This window comes from Sapajus apella, unplaced genomic scaffold (genome assembly GCF_009761245.1).
Source record: "Sapajus apella isolate SASKATOON/1434 unplaced genomic scaffold, GSC_monkey_1.0 scaffold5, whole genome shotgun sequence".
Taxonomy (NCBI): domain Eukaryota; kingdom Metazoa; phylum Chordata; class Mammalia; order Primates; family Cebidae; genus Sapajus; species Sapajus apella.
In genome coordinates this window covers 16,153,318-16,159,132 of record NW_022436945.1, presented here as the reverse complement: position 1 = coordinate 16,159,132, position 5,815 = coordinate 16,153,318, and the positions used below count along the sequence as shown (strand labels likewise).

Sequence of the window (5,815 nt, the reverse complement as noted above, 5' to 3'; positions counted from 1 at the left end):
ATACTTACCTGGCAGGGGAGATACATGATCATGAAGGTGGTTTTCCCAGGGTGAGGCTTATCCATTGCACTCCGGATGTGCTGACCCCTGAGATTTCCCCAAATCGGCAAACTCAACTGCATAACTTGTGGTAGTGGGGAACTGTGTTTGCGCTTTCCCCCCGTAAAAAAAAAAAAAAAAAAAATTAAGAAAAAAAAAAAGAAATTTTGATTCTTCTTTCATTTCTCTCATTCCTAACTGGACAGCTCTGGGCAGGTTACACAACAAGTTTAAGCCTCGGTTTCTTTATTGGTGAAATGAAGTAAGGCTATGCAATTCACAATTATTGCAGCAGTTCAATGGAACATTATTTCCAAAAGCACCTGGCATAGCACCATATACAGACAGTTAAAAAATGTTCAACTAGAAAGATCTGTTTTCATTTCTGTTTTAGAACAGAGATGGCCAACCTGTTTCCAAACTGAAAATGAATAAATAAAGTAACAGTTTTAAATTTATGTTTGCAATTAACAAATGGCTTTAAAGAGAGGCTTGAACAAGGGGATGAATTTGCTAGAAATCTAACCCAATCTTTCCCTTTCATGTTCTGTGTTGCGTGCTCTGACTGTGTAGGCAGCATATTGCTTTTTTAAGGTGAACTAAGAGCCAGGAACAAAAATGAGGTTTAGATTTTACTTTATTTCAGTCACTCCCAAACCCAGTCCTGTATAAACATTACCAAACTGTAAACATTGTCTACGGCTTCCTGGGAAGATCATTTATGAATATAAAGTACCCTGGGTAGACTGATAATACATTTTGAAATAAAACAAAGAAAATATACCCAACTTGCCACCGGCAATCGGCTTCCTGATCATTGTTTGGATAATACTTTGCCCTGACATACCCCAGGAGCCCTGTCTACTCTGCACACGAGAGGACAGTGAAATGGGTGGTCCTGATGGGCTAAGCCAAACCTTGGTATTTGCAGTTAATACAACAAAAATCATAAGCCAAGCCTGAAGGGTGCCCAGAACCTACGGAGTGGTTTTTTTCACACTGTTTTCCCTACAAAGCATGTCCTTTTGCTGGGAAACTGGATGTGTTTGAAAAATGGGCAGCTCAGATAATTTCAGGAGTCAGGGATGGAAATTGTAGCTGTTTCAGATTCCAGTGGTTTTGATCAGCTCCTGTCCTGTGTCAGAGTACTGAAGTTTTGAACAAATTGAGAAATGAGACAAAAGGGTCAGGTGCCGTGGCTCACGCCTGTAACCCTAACACTTTGGGAGGTGGAGGTGGGCAGATCACTTGAGGGCAGAACTTTAAGGCCAACGTGACCACATTGTGAAACCCCGTCTCTACTAAAAATATAAAAATTAGCTGGGCGTGGTGCCGGGTGCCTGTAATCCCAGCTGAGGCAGGAGAAACGCTTGAACCCAGGAACTGGAGGTTGCAGTGAGCCAAGACAGCACCACTGCCCTCCAGCCTGAGTAACAGAACGAGACTCCTTCTCAAAAAATAAATAAAATAAAATAATAAAAGAGACAAAGGAGGCAGGCAGATTAAGCCCAAGTATCGCCGTTATCGCTGATAAACACTAGCAAGGGATGAGCAAGGTGGCTCATGCCTGTACTCCCAGCACTTTGGGAGGCCCAGTGGGGCAGATCGCCTGAGCCCAGGAGTTCGAGACCAGCCTAGGCAGCATGGCAAGAGCACCCTGTCTCTACCAAAAAATTTAAAAATTAGCCAGGAATGGTGGTGCATGCCTCTAGTTCCAGCTACTCAGGAGGCTGAGGTGGGAGAATCGCCTGAGCCCGAGAAGTTGAGGCTGCAGTGAGCTGTGATCACGCCCGGGTAACAGTGTGAAACCCTGTCTCCAAAAAAAAACCGAAAAGACTAGTGACATATCTGCACGTAAGTGGATTTCCTAATTCTGAAACACAGAATTAGAGAAACCTCCTCAGCCCTAGATGTCCTGGGACAACCACCTGCCTCCCCACTTAAGGGAGAAGGCCAATAAAATGAAGGCGTGGAGAAGCAGAGGGAGTGGGAGGAGCTGAGCTGAGCATGCACAGTTAATTGTTCCTATTTTACCAATGTAAGGCATGCTTCTCTGGGGTGGAGAGAGACCAGCTTCCCCAATCAGTGGAGGGAAACAGCAAGAGCGAAGAAGAAGCCTTGAGAGCACTGTGGTGGAACAAGAAGTCACATACATAAAGTATGTGAGCAGATCCTCCAGCCATCCACCCCCACCTCCCAGGCCAGCCAAGGGCTAAGCTTAGTAACAGGTCCCAGCTCCAGAACCCCCAGGCAGCTGCTACCAGCCTCCTGGAGCTGACTTGTGAAGAGGAGCCCCTTTCTACCCTGGGGCTGGCTGCTTCCGCTTTCACAATCTCATTCGATCTTCCTAGCAACCTTACAGGGACAGTGTAAGGAGCTTTCTTTAGCTGCTATTTAGCTAGTGAGGAAAAAGAAACCCAGGCAGTTTACAATGAACAACATGTATTCCTTCCCGGAAAACTGACCAACGTCCCTGGAGGTGGTCTCCAACCACCAGTTCCTTCACACTATTTGAAGTTTTGAACCAAGAACACCAAGTAAGAGTGATTGGAGCCGAGTCACATTAGCGGTGATTCTCTAGAAAAAAGAACCCGAAACATCCAAGGCTAATGGCTGAATCACAAATTTCCTGGAGTTGCCTTGAGTCCTGGCTTTCCAGAGTATTAGATGTTGATCCTGTCACCAGATAATATGAACCAGCATTATCTCTTAATTATTCGCTTAAGGAGGATAATGGAGTTGCTTAAGGATGTTTCAGTTGCCTTTCTGTTGCTGGCCACAGGAAGACACTGATGAAAACGGAGGTGGTTTACTCAAAGTTATAGTCACACGAGGATACAATAAAGATATGAAGCCAAGTGCTCTGTTCCCAAGCCTTGATGTAGTTTACGACATATCCACTGTCACTCAGCATGAGGGTCATAGCCTGCAGTTGCCCATTTGCTGATCTTCGGCAGCCCGCTTCTCACCCCAATCCCCAGCACCGCCATGCTAGACCATGGCTCATAGTGATAAGCCCATGGGCCTGAGAGTCAGTCACAGCTGGGTGCGGATCCTGCTTGGCCATGTGTTAGCTACACAACTTGGTAATGTCATTTAGCTTACTTAAGACTCAGTATCCTCATAGATAAAACGGTGGTGATGAGGCAGGAAGGTTTCCCTGACTCCTTTGCGGACTGGAACTGGGGTGCACAGGCACTAGAACTAGCTGGCTGCTTCAGTGCTGGTAGGGGCAGATTGTACTCACTCAGTCCCACTGTGTTCCACCCTTCACAGGAGGAAGAGCACAGGTGAGTGGGCACAGGAGCTGGGGCAAGTGCTTTTGGGTGCTGGCAGGAGGAAAGCTCTGTGTGGCACCATGGCAATGTCTAGTGGGGTGCATGCAATCCCCTGAAGCTCCAGAAAGAGTGTTATAGTCAGCACTCTTTTAGCTCTGCTGTCCACAAAAAGCTTGTGTTAACAACTCAGTGGAAAGTCAATGTGACATCCTTTTGCACCCACACCCAAGTTCTCATCTGGTGTTCAGCAGAAATGAGGTCATATTAACAAACTGAAGATGCTAAATGGGGGGGGGATTTTATTGCCAACAAAAGTGGCTCTTAGTAGGAAGGAGAGCTGAAAAGGGGATGGAGTAGGAGGATAATCTTTCCCTGGAGTCTTGCCATCTCCTGCCGGACTCCTCACTGAAGCTACGCTGTCAAGCCATCCCTCTGAAGTCAAGCTACATCTCTCTGAAGTTCAACCGCAGTCTCCCATGTCCTGCTGCTTCTCCTCTTCTCTCCTCCTCTCTCTGCTGGCGGAACCTGGGGTTTTTATGAGCACAGGATGGGGTGGGGCGGGCCATGGGTGGTCTTGGAAAAGGCAACATTTGAGCGGGGAAACAGGAATGTATGTTCTCACTTTGGGGTCTGGTTCCAGGTTTGAGAGTAGGACCCTCACCAGGGACCCACCCCTTATCTCCCCAGAATTTCCCTGCCCTCTGTCCCTGTTGACAATAGCACTTTCTTAATGGGGTTTTGTAAAGGTTTAAGGAGCAAATGTGCGCAAAATACTTGACATAGTGCTTCCCTGCAGAAAGTGTGAAATAAATCTTAGCACAAATCACAAGCAGTGGATCTTTATTATCTGCAGATTTCTTGTTTGTGAATTTACCTACTCCCTAAAATTTATTTGTAACCCCAAAATAATACTCACAGTGCTCTTGAAGTCATCTGTGGGCATGCACAGAACTGCAAAATATTGGTGTCACTCCACGCGCACGATCACAGTTGAGGTGGAGCAAGCAACGCTCTGCCTTCTAGTTTCAGCTCTCATACTGATATGAACAGGAGTCAGGGAACTACTGGGTAGAAGAGGGTCATTTCCTGGCAAAGGCCAAACCCTCAAACCTGGAACCACGGCTCTAAATGAGAACAGTTATCCCTGTTTTCCTGCCCAAATGTTACTTTTTTGGCCTGCCCCACTCCCCCATCCTGTGCCCATATAAACCCTAGGCTGTGCCCATATAAACCCCAGACCATCCTGTGCCCATATAAGCTCCAGACATCAGCTGGCAGAGAGACAAGCGGCTGAACATTGAGAGGAGAAGAAGCAAAGGAGACTATGGATCAACGAGGCTTAACTTCAGATGGCCCGACTTTGGAGAGGAGCCCAGCTGCAGATGGCCAGGCTTAGGGAAAGATCACCTTCTTCCCGCACCATCCCCTGTCCTGCTCCCCTTCCACTGAGAGCCACTTCTACCACTTACTAAAATCTTCCTCATTCATCATCTTTGAAACTGTTCATGTGACCTGATTTTTCCTGGACGCCAGACAAGAATTCGGGATGCCCTGGGTGCAGGAACCCAAAACGGCTGTCACACTAACGCTTCACTGAGCTGTTTAACATTTAAGCTGTATAGACAGCAAAGCTAAAAGAGCATTAATTGTAACACACCCCTAAATGCTGCCGTGGGGCCAGAGTCGAAAAGTGCTCACCCTGGATCCTGCGCCCACTCACCTGTGTGCTCCCCCATCAACAAGGGGCCGATTAAACAAGCTACACACCTGTTGCAAGTCCCACAACAGAGTCGAGGGAACTCTCCCGTCTCAATACCGTAGACAATAGTCCTTTTCATGATCTTTTAACGCCACGTTATTCCACATTTGTGTGCTTGCTTTTTGTTGCTAATTTTGCTGTTTAAAGTGTTCCCCATGCATAGTGCTGAAATCTTCCTCAGCACAAGAAGGCTGTGATATGCATTGCGGAGAAAACACACATGTTAGTTGTTTCATTCAGGCGTGAGTTCTGCTGCTGTTGACTGTGAGTTGAATGCTAATGAATCAACAATATATATTACATAGGCATCTTTAAACACAAACACACGTAAAACAAGGTTATATATTGATCAATTGATGAAACTGTTGTGACCAGAGGCCTGCAGGAACTTAACCTTGTAGTTCTCCTAAAAATAGCAATTTAGGATTTGCTAATTCGGTGTTCATGGGAATTTTATGGAACACAACTATGGTGAATAATGAGAATTAACTGTAATAATAGCAATAATAGGGCCGGGTGCTGTGGTTTGTGTCCATAATCCCAGCACTTTGGGAGCCTGAGGTGAGTGGGTCACAAGGTCAAGAGATCGAGACCATCCTAGCCAACATGGTGAAACCATGTATCTACTAAAAATACAAAAATTAGCCAGACGTGGTGGCACGTGCCTGTAGTTTCAACTATTTGGGAGGCTGAGGCAGGAGAATCGCTTGAACCAGGGAGGCAGAGGTTGCAGTGAGCT

The 5,815-nt window shown here is 46.3% G+C and overlaps 1 non-coding gene across 1 annotated transcript; it reads left to right on the top strand.

The window, feature by feature from the left end:
- LOC116548898 lies at positions 1–162 on the top strand. Its single transcript, XR_004267608.1, has one exon. It is a non-coding gene; the product is annotated as a U1 spliceosomal RNA (small nuclear RNA).
- The last annotated feature ends 5,653 nt before the right edge of the window (positions 163–5,815 follow it).